Source organism: Mus musculus, chromosome 5, assembly GCF_000001635.26.
Source record: "Mus musculus strain C57BL/6J chromosome 5, GRCm38.p6 C57BL/6J".
Classification (NCBI taxonomy): domain Eukaryota; kingdom Metazoa; phylum Chordata; class Mammalia; order Rodentia; family Muridae; genus Mus; species Mus musculus.
Window position 1 is genome coordinate 19,706,750 of NC_000071.6, and position 17,483 is coordinate 19,724,232.

The following is a 17,483-nucleotide window of genomic DNA, read 5'->3' on the forward strand; positions in this document are numbered from 1 at the left end:
CTTGAACATCAGGACCATTTACATGAGTGTATGAATTTCTGCATTTTTGTTTTTTATCTGATGTGCTCTTAGATATTGTTAGGTGATATTTAACACTTATTCTTTAGCAAACAGTGTACAAACATTTTACCTGTTTCAACTGATTTAATCCTGGCTTCTAAATTTTATTGTCCCATTTTGCAAATAAAAATAACAAGGAACCAGGAGGTTCTCCAACAGGTCTAAAATAGCACAGCATGGATCTGAAGGAGCCTCATTTATGCCAAGCTTGGAAATGTTTGTCCTCTTGATCTTTAAACTAAAATGTATCTTGTGGGTATAAAGCCAGACATCACCTTGAATGTCTTAGATGGCATTAAACACGGTGCAGAAAGGGACAATTTTTTTCCCTTCTGGTTCATCTCAAAGAGTAAGCATCTACTCTCTCGAAAGAGGTATACAATTTTGTAAATGTTTTGTGCCAAGTCATGGAGAGTATGTTCCCAAGTTTGTAAAGAACTCTGTGTAGGTCACTTCCTACTATAACCATCATTTGTGGTCTTGGTAGCCTGTTGTGCTATAGTGCATTATTATCTAACTGGAACCGAATCGAGTAACAGGAATAAATGCCACTTGCCACAGTTTTTAGCTGAGTGTATTGTCGAGTTTGGTGTTTGTTGATAGTATGTGCATCTAGTTTGTGACAGATCTGTACCATTCTGATAATGCTGTTCCGATTTGGCTTGTAGAATGATGCTGGGCTATTGTCAGATGAAATATTATTGGAGATTTTTATTTTCATTTTTGATATTATTATTTATGTTTCTTTAGAGAAGTTGCTACATATTATGTAAGGTATCACTACATAGTTTAGGATGTTTTTGGATTCAGGATCAATCCTCTGCCTCATAATCCTGATTACTGGGATTGTCAGTATGCACCAAGTCTGGTTTTTTTTGTTGTTGTTGTTTTGTTTTGTTTTACCTTTTTTATGTTTTTGAAGTCAGCATTGAGGGCACTTCTTTCATACCTAGTATTCATGTATTTATTTATTAATTTTTCAGAGACTAATGTATTTAATCATCAAAAATGCACTGTGGGCTATCAAGATGGCTCACTGGGATAAGGTCCTTTCCATGCAGCCATCCGAGTCTGAATCCATGATGGAAGGAACGAATTCCTCAAAGCTGTGATCTCCATGGCCTTCCATCTCATATGCAGATACACAGACTCATACATGCACACACACGCACGCACACACACACACACACACATATAAGTGTGTTTGGATTTATTTTTTAAATTATCTGTTTAGCTGTTTGTAAATTATTTTTCTTGCTTTCAGTTTTCTTTGTACCTGCTATAACTTAGTTTATTATTTTCTTCTCAATAAAAGCTCAGTGCTGTCCTGAAGAGTAACTTGTGGAAATCACCTTATATTTCTCTTCAGGTACATGTATTTATTACTGTCAGTTTCCTTTTAAGTTTTACTGGTACTACATACCATACATCTTAATAAATTGCATTTCTATTTTCATTTTGTTTACAATATTTTCATTATGTCTCTGAGACTTCCAATTAGGGCATAAATTCTATTTTGTAGTATGTAATATTTAATCTCTAAATACTGGGAAATTTCTACCAGCCTTGGTTATTACTTTTCAGTTTAATCTTACTAGGTACAGAGTCCATGCTTCATATATCCCTTCCCACTTGTTAATCGTGTTTCTGGGGCCCTAGTGCTGTTTCAGTTTTTTTATATGGAATGTTCTATGTGAGCTTAAGAACATTTTTTTTTTCTGATCTCACTTGGATGGAATATTCTAAAAATGTCAATTAGGTCAAATTGATTGATGATGCTATTCAGGCCAATGATATCTTTACTGATTTTCTGCCTTCTTGATCTCTCAACTATTGGCAAAGGGGTTTTGTTGACTCTTACTCTAGAATGAGCTGTCTATTTCTTTTCTCATCATTAGCTTTGGCCTGATATGTTTTCATGCTCTTTGGTTAGATACATAACATTTTCTCAAAGAATTGATTCCATTGTCATAAGATAGTACATTGTTTTCCTTGATAATTTTCCTTATTTTGAATTCACCTTTCAGTAAAAGCTGACTGCTTATTATTAGATTGTAAGTGCTCTAGGCACAGTCAAAAGTCTTCTTTCTTTATTTTCTTTTTTCCCCTCCCCACACCCACTCCTCCATGACCCCTACCTTGATTTCAAAACACAGAGTGCTATTGTGGGTCAGAGAAGCAAAGACAACTTGGCATAACCAGAGTCTGAATTCAGTGTATATATTAAGCCTCCCTGCCACTTCCAAGAGAGAAAGACTACTCACAAGCAGCCTTGATTGCATTTTACTGAGGGTTTTTAAGGGTGAAGAACACAGAAAAACTATATCCTGATTGGCAGTTCCAGGAGGAAGTAAACCAAGCAATCCTTTGAATAGAAGTCAAAAACATGCAGTTAGCTGTGGCAGTTCAACCTGGAGCTCTAGACCCATAGGACTTTTCATGGAAGGGTGCAAGGTTGGATGGGGATGGGGCTCACTTAGGTTAAACCAAAGATGGCTTCAGCTGAGATATGATGAAGGGAACTTGTGTGTGTGTGTGTGTGTGTGTGTGTGTGTACTCAAATATTACTATTTAATTTGGTTTAGAAAGCCAAATAAGGTTGGTGGCCATACCAGACATCTCATAAACAAAAATGGTGAGTTTCACTGACAGAATAGATCTTTGTTCATTATTGGTTAATTTATTTATTTACATTTCAAATGTTATTCCCCCTTCCCAGTTTCTCCTCCTCAAAACTCCTATCCAATCCCCCCTAGCCCCTGCTTCTATGAGGGTACTTCCCACCCCCCAACTCACCCATTCCTGCCTCAGTGCCCTAGCATTCCCCTATGCTGGGGCATTGAGCCTTCACAGGACAAAGGGCCCCTTCTCCCATTGATGCCAGACAAGGCCATCCTCTGCTACATATCCAGCTGGAGCCATGGGTCCCTCCAACTCTTTGGTTGGTGGTTTAGTCCTTGGGAGTTCTGAAAGAGTCTGGATGGTTGATATTGTTGTTCTTCCTATGGGGTTATATACCCCTTGAGCTCCTTCAGTCCTTCTCCTATCTCCACCATTGATGAAGGAAACATTGCCCTGAAAAAAAAAAAAAAAAAAAAAAAAAAAAAAAAAACAAAAAACAAAAAACAAAAAACAAAAAACAAAAAACAAAACAAAAACCCAGGTAGATTTGACTACTTGTGGGATCTCTTTTTTACCACCCTTCTCCATCCTTTTTCTACCCTTTGACTCTCATAACATAAGATAGGAGAGAAAAAAGGATAGATTGGAAAGGAAAGAGATCCCAGAATAAAGTCAGTGGTCAGACAGGGTGACATTATTTATAGGCTCTTTCCTGTTGATTTAGGGTATTGAGTTCCTTGGAGAAAGTTTGCTCTTTGCCATCAGGGTTTCTAATTTCTTCCTCTTGTTTCTGCTTTGCACATGACTACTTAACAAACAATGACCAACAACAACCAACAACTTACCACACCTCTAGGGGCCCTAGCATTTACATACCTACTGAAAAGTCCCCAGAATTCCAAATATCATACAATCACAGAAACCATCTTCAGCTGACAAAATCATGCCACTGTTAGAGAACAAGGCAAATTATAGCTGCAGTAATCAGTCTGAAGTAGCCCCATATCCCTACACCTGGGATCAAATGAAAACACATTCCCATAATATCACTGTGTTTAAAAAAAAACAAACCCAAAACTCCAAAATTGTTATTACAAAAGGAATATGAATAGTATGTTTACTCATGCACATACATACAATATATGCTTCAGTAATAGGGAAAATATGATTAGTGTATGTACAAAGTACTGCCACGTGCCTACTTTACAAGAATAAGAACTGGAATTCTGATCCCTAGAACTTAGATAAAAGGCAAATGTGTATCTGTAACCTCAGCAGTGGGAAGGGGAAAGGCTAAAAAAGATGGCCCCTGGAGTTTGCGGGACATTTAGTCTAACCAATCACTGAGCCCCAGATTCAGTAACTCACCAATCAGCGAGTCCCATGTTCAGAGATCCAGTGACAGATAATGCCTTAGTAATAAGGTGGAGAAGCAATTGAAGAAGACATCTAATGTTAATCTCTGGTCTCCACAGATTTACTCACATACAGAATATACACTTACATATTCACTACACACACACATGCACATACACACACAAGTTTTAAAAGAAAAAGTTTTTCTAAATTCCCAGAATATATATTTTGTTTCCCGATGTGCATGAAATGAGTAATTATGCTTGAATATGCAAATTTAGGATGGACTACATTAAAGGGTGACTATGATCTTTTTAGATGACATGGGATTTTTAATTGGCCTATGGTCATTAAAGTAAATGGAATTAAAAATGAAGCTCTTCGCTTTTCTAATTGGAACTGGGTTGCAAATGTTTTAACAGTGAACACACTATGAATGATATTTTACTTCTTTTCATTGGCTAATAGGTGTTGCTCTTTTAAAGTCTATCTAAGGTTCAAAAGGTCAGATGTCACAGTTAAAAAATCACTAACAGTAGAGGGAAAATTATTCCAACTGTTCTATTTTAGTCCTCTTTTAAACCTTGTTTTGCTGCCAGGGGTGGTGGCTGGTGCCTGTAATGCATGCATTTGTGAGGCTGAAGCAAGAGAGCCACTACACGCTATAGGCAGGCTTGTGCTGCATAGTAAATGCAAGCCCAACAATAAGCCACTGTGAAACAAGGGGAATTACTGTTGAAGCCCTTATAGCTCTGAGTAGGGAAATTGTCACCTGTTTTTTTTTTTTTTCCCATTGCATATATCAAAATGTATTTTCACAGCGGGCAATAGTGGTGCATGCCTTGAATCCCAGTACTTGGGAGGCAGAGGCAGTTGGGTTTCTCAGTTCCAGGCCAGCCAAGGCTACACAGAGAAACCGTGTCTTGAAAAAAACAAACAAACAAAAACAAAAAACCAGTATTTTCACTAGTACCTACAATCATGAATTGTAAGAAAGATAGACACTCAAAAGAAACATGTAGAATATATTTAGAAATAGATATAACCTGACCAACTATCACAGAACAAATCAAAAGGGGTTTTATACGTTGAAGAACACAGCATCCCAGTGTGAAAGAGAGTATCCTGTTTAGAATTTAATGTTCATAATATTTGTGCTTGTGATTACCATAAACTAAACGTAGAAACATGTCCCCAGTACACAACTTAAATGTCCAAAAATAGAACGAGGTAGAGAGCTGATTTGAAGGAGGGCTGAGTCATCAGAGAGGCCATAAGAAGCCTGTGACCTGAGAAGTGCCATGGGATGTGCAATTTCAAGATGCAAGCCAACAGCTGGAGAAGTAACCAGAACATGCTCTGTTATTCTGGACGCAGTGTCCCTCCTGTTATGTGATCATTTTTGGAATTTTTCTCCACAGGCTTCATTTGCAAGGAAACGGGAAAGATGACTAGAGCAGAAAGGAGGAAATAAAACTTACCGAGTTCAGAAAATTTATTTCTATCATAGATTTTTATCATCAAGAAAACAACTAATAAAAAGAAATCTCTAATAGCAAGTCATCCGCAATCCATCATAGCCAATAGACAACTGCAATTTAGCAGGAAAGCTCTTCTTGCACAGAGAACTAGCAGGGTTATACAGCACCTTTCTTTCAGTCAAACTAATGACATCATAAACTGGCCCCTCTCTAATATTTGTTCATTATTTGAGATCCATTGAAATAGATGTAAGTATAGTACTTATATAAATACAGAAGAAGCAAGTCCCACTAGGGTAAGGGAAGTAAGTTTCAGAGACAATTATTACACTTAGAATGACATACAAAATTATCTCTTGTTTCTCTGAAATAGGAGAAAAATCAATTTGTATGCTTTCCAACTAGAGTGGAACATGCTTCTGATGAGTCATGTGTTAACATTGCCACATAATCAAAGGCTATTAAACACACTGCATCCCTGTGGCCTCACAACCACCAGAATAGCTTGCAAATCGGGTTTAATTCACAGAGCAAAAGTGAAGTATTCAGCATTACTTCTAATGCTTAGATTGCTTTGGGAGTAATGATCATCATATAAGTCGAACATCTAAAAAGTATACGATAAACGTATATGCATGTAAATGTATATTCATGTAAATGTATATGCATGTAAATGTATATCCATAATCTACATGAGTCTTAATTCACTTGTGCTAGCAATCAACCATTCTCCAAACAAATACTCACCTCTCCTCTGACAACACCAAAGAGAAAAGCTTTGTTCATTTGCTAGGAAAGATGTACAATTTCCACAAATCCCACCTGATTGCTGGAAGCATGCAATACTACTATCTATATAACCCATTAGAATATGATTTTAGGAAGAAAAGATACTTATAGTCTATTATATCTGTATGTTTCTAATAATTGAGTGTTTCAAGGGAGATATATATTATTGTGCATATTGTATGTTTCAGTGATACATAGCTATCATGTTATAGATGTTATAATAAGTGTAATGTCATAATTCTACGCAAAGAGTACCATGGGACCTACCTCAATTCTGTAATTCCATTATTGTAAATGGTAAAGGAGCTAGGTTCTAAGAGACAATATAAGATATAGATTGAAATTTTATCATTTTGTTTCCACTTTTAAGATGTATGTGCTGAGCCGGGACTGGTGGCACACACCTTTAATCCCAGCACTCAGGAGACAGAGGCAGGCAGATTTCTGAGTTCGAGGCCAGCCTGGTCTACAAAGTGAGTTCCAGGACAGCCAGGGCTATATAGAGAAACCCTGTCTTGAAAAAACAAATAATAATAATAATAATTATATATATATGTATACATATAATAACTATTTCATATGCCAGCAAGTTTTTGCTGAAAGGACCCTGATATAGCTCTCTCTTGTGAAGCTGTGCTAGTGCCTGGCAAATACAGAAGTGGATGCTCATAGTCATCTATTGGATGGAACACAGGGAGAAGCAAGAGAAAGTACCCAAGGAGCTGAAGGGGTTTGCAACCCTATACTTGGAACAACAATATGAACTAACCAGTACCAGAGCTCGTGTCTCTAGCTGCATATGTAGCAGAAGATGGCCTAGTCAGCCATCATTGGGAAGAGAGGCCCCTTGGTCTTGCAAACTTTATATGCCCCAGTACAGGGGAATGCCAGGGCCAAGAAGTGGGAGTGAGTGAGTAGGGGAGCATGGCGTGGGGAGGGTATAGGGGACTTTTGGGATAGCATTTGAAATGTAAATGAAAAAAATATCTAATAAAAAATTGAAAAAAAAAAGATGTATGTGCTATAAAATTTTCTAAAACAATTTATATTTAAGAAACTTTTAAAAGGGTATTCAGAAAGGCAAAATAAGAGTTTAGTCAAATTTTCTAAAATAGCATAACAAAGTTTCTTTTAAAGGAGGTGGGGTTTGGCATTTTGTTTTACATTTAATTTAGTAAAGTGCATTTTAGGTGATGATGAAAATGTAAGCTCTTTTAAAATCAGTGATCAGATACGTTTTGCTAATTAAGCTTGATTGCTCCTTTTACTTCCCTGCTTACAGACAGAAAATTATATACTATTTAGAAGTATAAATTCTGAAATATAAAGTTAATACTAACATATGCAAGAAAAGAAAAGCAAATTATTCTGAGATTTCAGCCTATTCCACTTCTAATGTTTTAAGAATGATAGTAGGTAATACAAATATTTGCAAAACTTCAAAGACAGGTCCTTGGTATTTATATGCTATCAATTGTATGATGAGCATAATTCTACCTTTCTAACATATATCATATATAAATATGTAAACCATACTTAATTATATATATATGTATATATATATCGCTAATCTATACACATTTTTAAGGAAACATTGTTATATCTACCATAAAATATGTACTTTTTAGGCTTTAAAGCTTTTAGTCTTTTCTGAATGTCATTTCTCAGTTGCTAAAGTAATCACATCTGATTTATTAATTGAATATAATTTTATTACCAATTATACATTTATCTGCACTTTAGAAATCAACAGAGGAAGGAAAAGAATTAATAGCACTGTGTGAATAAGTTCTTCCTACTTCCTTTAGCTTGTAGAATTTTAACCTTAACCATGCCTCCTTGTAAACACACTGATAGAGATGACTGGCTGCAAGATAAAAGAGAGTTTATGGAACTGACATTTTTTATGACATTTGCACTCACCCAAGAATATTAAATAAATGTTCTCATAAAGTCATTCATAAAGTATAACATAACCAACCCACCTGCAACAATGTAAAGGGTTTTCTTAGGCTGTGAGTTACACCATCATGAAACTAGCATCTGTTTCTCGTAACACAGGATGCCTCACAATGTTGGCAAGTGCTTGAAGAGTCTCTGCTTGACCAATTTGAGGTTCCAGACGATGTGGAGTTAGCTCTGACCCCTTTGACTATCTCCAGCTGGTCATTAGTGAGTGTCTGTTTCTTAGGAGGCTGGTGAACAACTTGAGCATCTGTGATCCTACAGATGTATACCCATGGCTTTATCTCAGGTAGAATTGACTAATTTGCTGCTGCCTCTCACCATAATGTACAATACATAAAAACAATTTCTTGAATTTCCTTTTGCGTTAACTAAATAAAACAATTTTAACATGCAACATAGGCTATATATTTTATATAATTGCTAAATATTTTATGGCCTGTTCTGATTAAAAGGTTCCTTCCCTAACTAAGTGTCTATTAGAAATTGACTCCTGCTGGCAAACAGAAAAATCAGTTTTCTCCAATTAAATACCTGGGTCTATCAACCTTAGTCCAGGACAGGACACATGCCCAGGAGTCGCTGACCAACAGAAAATGAATTCCATGCTTGCTTGTTTGGAGGGAGCATTGCTTTTTATTTCATTTTATTTGGTCATTTTTATTTGGTTTTGGTTTGTTTTGACCCTCTTCCTCCTCCTCCTCCTCCTCCTCCTCCTCCTCCTCCTCCTCCTCCTCCTCCTCCTCCTCCTCTTCCTCCTCCTCCTCCTCCTCCTCCTCCTCCTCCTCCTCCTCCTCCTCCTCCTCTTCCTCCTCCTCCTCCTCCTCCTCCTCCTCCTCCTCCTCCTCCTCCTCCTCCTCCTCCTCCTCCTCCTCCTGTTGCTGCTGCTGCTGCTGCTGTTGTTGTTTTTGTTGTTGAGAGAGAAAGAAGATGACTTGGGTAAGTTGATAGAAGTTGATTTTGTAGAATTCCCAAATGAGACAGCATAGTCCAAAGAGATAAACTCACATTCAATTTGAAATGTTATAAATGACCATAATCCTGAATGTTATGCTCATATAAACAAGATTTGTCAGACAAAAATTAGGCGGGCACATTGCTGAATTCTCAACAAATAACTTTTAAACTCGATAAGATATTTGTCAAGCTGTCTCTCTAAGGGTTAAGTACATTAGTTTAAATCATTTTCTTAGCAAGTATCAGCCCTTAGTAATAATACATTGATTATGAAGCTTTTTAAAAATTATATAATACCAGGTAATATTAAATATGGAACCGTGACTTCAGAAGACAATAGCCAACTAACTCAAACAGGGCTTAGTCAGAATGAAGTTCGCCATTTAAAACATAGGCAGTAAATATCTTCCCAAATATTTAGATACTTTACCCAGTCAAAAAAGGTAAAAAAAAAAAAAATTCCTTTGACTGGGTAACCCAGGCAAGTTACTTCACTTCTCTGCAGCTCACCTGCCCCATGTAAAATGCTGATCCTGGTACTCGCTATGTGGTTAAAGGATGGCAAGTTTAGGTACTTAATACAGGATTTAGCACATGCAGAATAAAAGCTCTATTGTTGATATTAGCTCTGTCATTTGCTCTTTGGTTTCTGTTTTGTTTACCTGGATATAATCCCTGTGAATTTTTAAATTGCTGTGCCATTGGTAAAGATATTTCATTACATTTATTTTTCACAGAATAAGAAATATTCATTTTTGTTGTGTTGTAGGAAGGGTTTGGGGAACAGTCAATATATAACCCTGCTGACTCCCCACAACTGGTACCCCAAGCCTTCACTATCAAAAGATTCCAGTGAGAGAGTAACCGTTTAACAAGTGCATTCCAGTGTGACTTAGTTAACACTTGAGCATGGGCATTGTCCTTCCATTTACCCTTCTATAGTTGTGCAGAGTGTCCCTGGCTTTTTGCTTTTCTGCCCATTTCCAGTCTGTGCCTACTTTTGAATTACACCCCAGTGCTTCAAGACCTAGTATACTGAGTCACAACCACAGGCAACGTTCTTATTCACTTACCAGTCTTTTTATAGATAGTTTCCTATATGTATATACAAATAAATTTTTATTTTATATCCCCTTTACATATTTTTCGTGTAGACTACATTACATATTGAAATCACCAAAGCTAAATTTGAACAATTATTCATGTCATGACACTAAATAGCAATGTATATTAGTTCTCTACTGAAACCTTGGAATATTTCATTAGTATAGTTCCCAGATAAACTCCAAAAAGAAAAAAAAAAAGTCAATGCCATACAGCATCCTAAAATAACTCAGAAAAAATTATCACAGTTTATAGGGTCAGTAATTCAGACCTGGGAATTCCAAGTGAGCCCAGAGAGTAAGACGTTAGTGCCACATGGTAGCATAGAATCAGATGATGCTAAGGGAGTAGTGAAATACATACCAGGTTCCCTAAGTAAACATTTATGCACCAGACAGATGCCATCACACAAGGAATGTCATGATAGATGGCTTCAATGATGTATGCCATGTATTAATGAATCCCCGAGCACTCATTGGCAGGCAGTGTCTCTCTCTCTTTACCTTGGTTGATAATGGCCCATTGAAGCCATTATCATTTCAGAGGGAGGAAAGTTGCAATGATGCCTTTTAGATTTCTGTGGGGATTTTTTTTTAAATTTATTACCATAATTTTTGTATTTCTTTTGTCTTCCAGAGAAGAATAATGGGACAGGTTAAGCTGCACACTGCAACCCTTAACTCTAAAGGTATTCCTAGTGATACCAAAACCCTGCTCTACAACCAGATGAGCTCAGCAGCTAAAACTGACTCGGCTGCCTGGATCACAGGGAGGACTTGGTTAGGAAGGTTGTTTTACTTTCATTATTTTTTGCAGCAACTGTAATTATGCATAATATTTGTTATGAAGGTGATTCTATCAACTCAAACCTTTACTCTGCACTTCAGAGAGAGGCGCTACACAGCTCTGCTGGGAACTAAAAAGGGGGGCCCAGGGGAAGAGGGGGAAGGTGAGACCCACACCCTGCCAGAGTTCCACCTATTCTCTGGTCAGTCAGGCGTGGGAGGGCTGCTATCTACCTTCCATTCATCCCCAGGTGGGCATCTAAGTCCTCTGACCCACTCTTCTGGGGGTGGCAAGGGGAAGCCCTACCTGGGAGTCCCAGAGCTACTTTGCTAAAGCCACCAGGGTTATGGGAGATAGGGATGAGGGAAGAGAGGTTCCCAATACCGGTGAGAGTGAATGCAGCTGATCTTGATGAGCAGAGACTCTCTATTGTTTTAGAGCTTTATTATAGAAAGACAGGGAGAAAGAAAGAAGATAGAAAAGAGAGAGGGGAGGCTAGAGAGAAAGAAAGAGTAAGAGGGAGAGAAGAGAGGAGAGGAGAGGAGAGGAGAGGAGAGGAGAGGAGAGGAGAGGAGAGGAGAGGAGAGGAGAGGAGAGGAGAGGAGAAAACAAAGAGAGAGGAGAGAGGATGAGAGTGTGGAGTAAGAAGTAAGAGAGTGAGAAGTGAGAGAGACAAGTAAGAGAGTAAGACAGCGAGGGCCTAACAACCTCTTTTATGGTCTTTACAGTTGCTAGGTAACTGGGGAGGAGTTTAGCCTGAAGGTCAGAAGCTTGGGCCATTGCCTACATGACTTCTAGCCATGCTTCTCTTGGGGCTGTGTGGGGGGTGGGGGGTGGGGGGTGGGGGGTGTAACTTAGGCAGGAGCCAGAGTTCCAAAAGCATGGGGGAACGCTTACCATGTCATGAAGGTGAATTATCACCTTTCGGGGTTCAGACCTCAGCTCAACTGGAGACCAGCCTATTGCTCAATTCACCACACAACTCCACATAGATGCTGTGACAAGGTTTTAACCAAGCACCTTAGTCTGAGTTACAGAGCTATGGTAGGCACACAGTACATTAGAAACATGCAACATCCAACCAATATGAATGAGAAAAAGGAAAGGCCCATCTTCAGGGCTTTTATATTTTTTATTCATGATAGTAACTGATAACATCCTGAACAAATGTAGACAAGGGAGAGTAGATCACCTGGTTTAGGTAGGACACTTAACTCATCCAGTTGCTGCATGACCAGGTCTGCTATATAAAACCAATAGGATTTGGTTTTACCACATCCATTGACCTAAATATGGAGTAGAATTTCTCTGCTTCTGTTGCTTAGAATTTCAGTGTGTGCTACAGTCCTGAACAACCTGTAGTGGGTGTGGACTGAAGCGTAGCTCCTGGTAAGCACTGGTGACTTCAACTAAAGAACGTTATTATGGTTTAACCAATGTCTGGAACAATATCTAGAAGAAAAGTATTCATAATTCTCATAGCCTTTTTGTTTGCAAATTTTATACATTGGACACTAAGCTATTGTGGCTCCCTGGACTTTGAGAAACATACAAACTGACATACACACCTAGGAGTCTTGGTCAGGAGGTTACAGCATAAATGGGAATCAAAGCAGCCTAGCTCAGTCGTGCATGCCAGTAGTCCTAACTACTTGTGAGTTTAAAACAGTAAGATCCTTTAACCCAGTGAATTTGAGACTAACTTGAGAAACATAGCAAGATCTCATATCAAATTAAAATGAAGAAAACCTTTCTTGCCAGACTAAGACTTAATTCAATATTTAAACCACTGTTCAAAGGATCTGACATGATGGAGACACAGCTGTCTGCTTTCTTCTTTCTGACAAAGACAGAAGAGCGAACAGGGAAACAACAGAACCCTCAAGTAGCTACTGAACAAAAGACTTGAAGAAGGAAAGGCAAAGGAAATAAACAGGAAAGCCCAGAGCATCAAGGTGTAGAACATCACTGAATTAATGGGGACAGCAGCGGCTCACACTCCCCTGCCAGGTGAGCATGGCACCGAATTTAATTGAGTGTCTTAGCTGGCAACAAAGTCCTTGGGGACCAGGGGTCTTAAATGTGTGACCTTAATCAGACACACACGGGTAAAATGGCTGCTACAACACCAATTGTCACATGTGGTACAGGAAAAACCTTGTGAAAGATAGAAACTTCTGGAGCATGCATGAAGATAAAGATAAAGAGGAGACGTCAACAAAATATGCATATGTTGAAAAGGCAAACCTGCTGTGGGGCTAGGAGGGCTGCTGAAAGCCTGTCTTTGCTGTGTGAGCTTATCTAAGTGAGATAATCACTGCATTCCTTACTTTACTACTCTGTAGAATGGAAATCATACTTACATTTATTTTGTAATTTTTTAAAAGGTTTCCGGAAGATACTTTAGGATGGGGGTGCTGGAATCAACTAAGCCCAGAGCCTTGACCATGTAAAGCAAGCGCTTCTACCCCTGAGCCTGTTTTGTTTTAAAAGATCTTTTTTCAAACAGTTACCACAATTATAACTCTCATATCACATGTATACTTTAATAAATGCAAATGTGTGGCATTGTATTGTTACATGGGAATTGAGGCAAATTTGTATTGCTTTGATTAATAAACTCAGTTTAGGATCTGAGCTATAGCATGTTCAATCAACAGCTCTAGAAAAGAAACTCAGTCCAAACCAAAAAAAATTTAGAAAAGTATTTGTGAAGTGATATATGTTCCTTTTTTAAAGTTTAGGAAACCTAAATCTTTACTTCACCTTAATAATGGTGTATCAAATGATCAGCTTGTCCCATCGATAAGGCCGCCAGTAAAAGCCAGCCAGCAGAAATATCACAGTCTATTTATCCATGTCAGCCTCATGCCTGAGAGGAGCATGTTTTTGAATTGTTCTTAAAAGGATGAGATCAAGTCGGTTTTTAGCTTCTGACTCAACGTAAAAAATAATGGTCATTGTGAGAAGCTTTAGATCAGAAACAGCACTTTCTCTGAACTTAATGAATAGTGTAACCCCACTGCCTGTTTTCAGTTGAGGCTCTCTCCTGTCATTCCCTTAAACATCCCACCATCGACAGAACATCTTAGCCACATCAGATGTAAGAAAAGGAGGTAGAAGCAGAGAAAAACCCATCAGAAATGTGCCTTTGCTTCTGAACTTAGATAATCTGAAGGGGATTTTCACAGGATTTCTGCTAATAAGCTTTTTCTCAAGACTGGATTTGCCTTCCAAGCCGTAATACCAATGCAGCGGTAGATATTTTAGAGTAAGTAGGATAGATGCCCAGAGACTCCTAGCAATGCTGTACAAATCTGATGATGTTCAACGTTCTCAGTGCATCCCTTCATGTCCACTGCTGAGGGAGTTAACTGGCATCCTGCTTGCAGATGGAGCATATGACATGCTGCCTTCCCCAGGACCACCAGACCCACAGCCCTTCAAAAACACCTAGCATGGCCTTCCTTCCACAGACTTGCTCCCTCAGCTGCTGACCACAACCAAGTATTAGAGTCATGCCACCATGTCTTTTTTTTTTCTCTAACAGATAGAATTTACTAGAATGTCTTACACAAAGTACAGAGATAAGAAATTTTGAAGTTTAAAAAAACAGAATAATTGAATGACAAACAAAAGACACTTGGAAGAAAAAAGTAACATCATTGAGTGACAGAAAATTAATTTATAAATTTTCTAAATTAAAAGCATATTACTTCATAATTTAAAATAATTGAGTAAATGCAATTTGTCAAAAATCATTTTGAAGTACAAGACTTCAAAAAGTAGTTACTGAGGAGATGAAAGGAGATGGCCCAGCTACTAAGAGAATAGATTCAGTACCCACAGAAATAAAGATGTATGACATACTTCCAGCCTACACTCATTCATATATAGGTATATGTGCCTACATGCACAAGTGCACACACACACAAAGAGAGAGAGAGAGAGAGAGAGAGAGAGATCACTTTTAAAGTAACTATTGTTAAAAGAAAGATGGATGAAAAAAGAAAAAAAACAGTATTTTTGGTTGAGTCTGGGAAATTAAATGTCCACTTAGGATGTTTTGAGCAAAACTTATAAACATTTGAAGTAAAAGAAAAATTATCTTAATCTTACTAATTTAACATCTATTAAGTTCTGTTTGTTATTTTAGAAAGTTGATTTCTTTCTTTGCTAATTTCAATAACTATTTGTTTACTGTAATTATAAACAGGGGATCATTAGTTTGAACAATGGGTTCATTATGTACATGCTATAATATACAAACATTTATATATAAACAAACATGTGAAACCATTACAATTTTACTGCAAAATAAATATAAAGTGAAGTAGGAATTACCTTTGTGCTGGCTAGGTTTTAACATGAACTTGAAACACTCTAGAGGAATTTTGGAAGAGGGAACCTGTCTTTGTCAGGGTTTCTATTCCTGCACAAACATCATGACCAAGAAACAAGTTGGAGAGGAAAGGGTTTATTCAGCTTACACTTCCATACTTCTGTTTATCACCAAAGGAAGTCAGGACTGGAACTCAAGCAGGTCAGGGAGCAGGAGCTGAAGCTGAGGCCATGGAGGGATGTTCTTTACTGGCTTGCTTCCCCTGGCTTGCTCAGCCTGCTCTCTTACAGAGCCAAAACTACCACCCCAGAGATGGTCCCACCCATAAGGGGCCTTTCCCCCTTGATCACTAATTGAGAAAATGCCTTACAGTTGGATCTCATGGAAGCATTTCCTCAACTGAAACTCCTTTCTCTGTGATAACTCCAGATGTGTCAAGTTGACATACAAAACCAGCCAGTACAGAAACCAAATTGAGAAAATGCCCCACCCCCCCCACCCCCGCACCCCCGCCAGATTGGTCTGTGGGCAAGCCTGTGGTGTGTTTCCATGACTGATGGTTGATGTGAGACAGCCCAGCCCATTGAAGGTGGCCCCACTTCTGGGCTTATGTTCCTGAGTCCTCTGAGAATGCAGGCTGAGAAGCCACAGAGAGCCAATCACTAACCAGAACACCTTAAGGCCTCCATTTGCTCCTGACTCCAGGTTACGCCTTGAGTTGCTGCCTGTCTTCTCTGGATAGTGGATTACAAGCTGAAGATGAACTAAATCCTTTACCCCCCAAGTTGTTTTTTGTCAAAGTGATTTTTCACAGAAATAGAAACCCCAACTAAAACAACCTCAGACTAGTCCGTCAATGTCTTATTAGGCATTTTCTCAATTAGTCATAGTCTCTGAGTAAGTAGCCCCAACTGAAGAGTTTCAGGATAGTAAGATACTCCAAAAGAAACAAACAAATAAATCAATATATGTGTTTTCTTGGAAAAGAGACTCTTAGACAATTGTGAAAATGGGAGTATTTCCTCCTGGTGAGTCATTTAGCAGTTTTAGTTGTCTTTTTGTTATAAAATTATGTCTTTATAGCCTTCCATTTTCAGTTCCTAATATAGCACGCAATTTTAAAATACAGGTCTCTTTTTGTACTGATTCAAATTATACATGCTGTTGAATTAGAAGTTAAATCTATAAAAATAAAATCATTGTATTTTGTAAGGTTACTTATTTTTTAAATAATCACTTCACCTACTGTTTTTAACATGTTAATACAAAGAGACACTTGCATTTTTCAGTGTATTACGTTGTATGGATGGTATACAGTAATCAGAATGAAGTTGTTCTATAGGTCTTTTTTTTTTTTTTTTTATCCCGTCCAGCAGGACTCAGTTATTCGTGGGTGTGAGGGGGACCGCAAACCTGGGAGGAAATGGGAGGGAGAGAAAGGAGAAGCCTAGACCAAGAAGGGATTCCTATCAAGGTCTCAGTTTATTAGGCTGAAAATGCCGGGTTTTAAAGCATACTTCGAGGGGAACAGGGAGGGTTGAGGGGGAATTAACAAAGAACAAAGAAGTAGGCATCTGGGGGCATGAAGGCTGAAGTCAGGCTCTAGTCGGCACACTGTGTCTTATCTCCGGAATTTGGATCCTCCTTAACAGCCTTCGGTGTCAGACTGGGCTCAGCACATAACTCATGTCCTTGGATGTCATGGGCGTCAGGAAGAGATAAGGAAGAGGGGACTATAATTCAGCTTTTACAGCCTTGGGTGCCAGGAAGGGAACAGGGAGAAAGAAGGGAGTGACGACCAGCTCCTTAGCACAATACCATTTGGCTTTTCAGGGTGGGAAACTGTGAAAGGCTCGCTTTCTCACTGTATGGTCTCCAACATTTTTTTTTTTTTTTTTTTGGGCAAAACTTAAATGAGCCTTGGTTTCAGTAACAGGCTAAAACGGGAAGAGAGGACATTATGAAGCAATCACAGGGCACATTGCAAATCCACACTGTTGTCAAACTAGGAACAACATCTG

The 17,483-nt window shown here is 38.4% G+C and overlaps 1 protein-coding gene and 1 long non-coding RNA gene across 10 annotated transcripts in view; one reads left to right on the forward strand and one right to left on the reverse strand.

Moving 5' to 3' along the window:
* The window catches only part of Magi2 (membrane associated guanylate kinase, WW and PDZ domain containing 2), a 1,485,406-nt gene that overhangs the window by 487,363 nt on the left and 980,560 nt on the right, over positions 1-17,483 (forward strand). The gene's annotated exons all lie outside the window — the stretch shown is intronic.
* Gm52766 overlaps positions 1-17,483 on the reverse strand; it is a 111,645-nt gene that overhangs the window by 72,861 nt on the left and 21,301 nt on the right. The window lies entirely within an intron of this gene.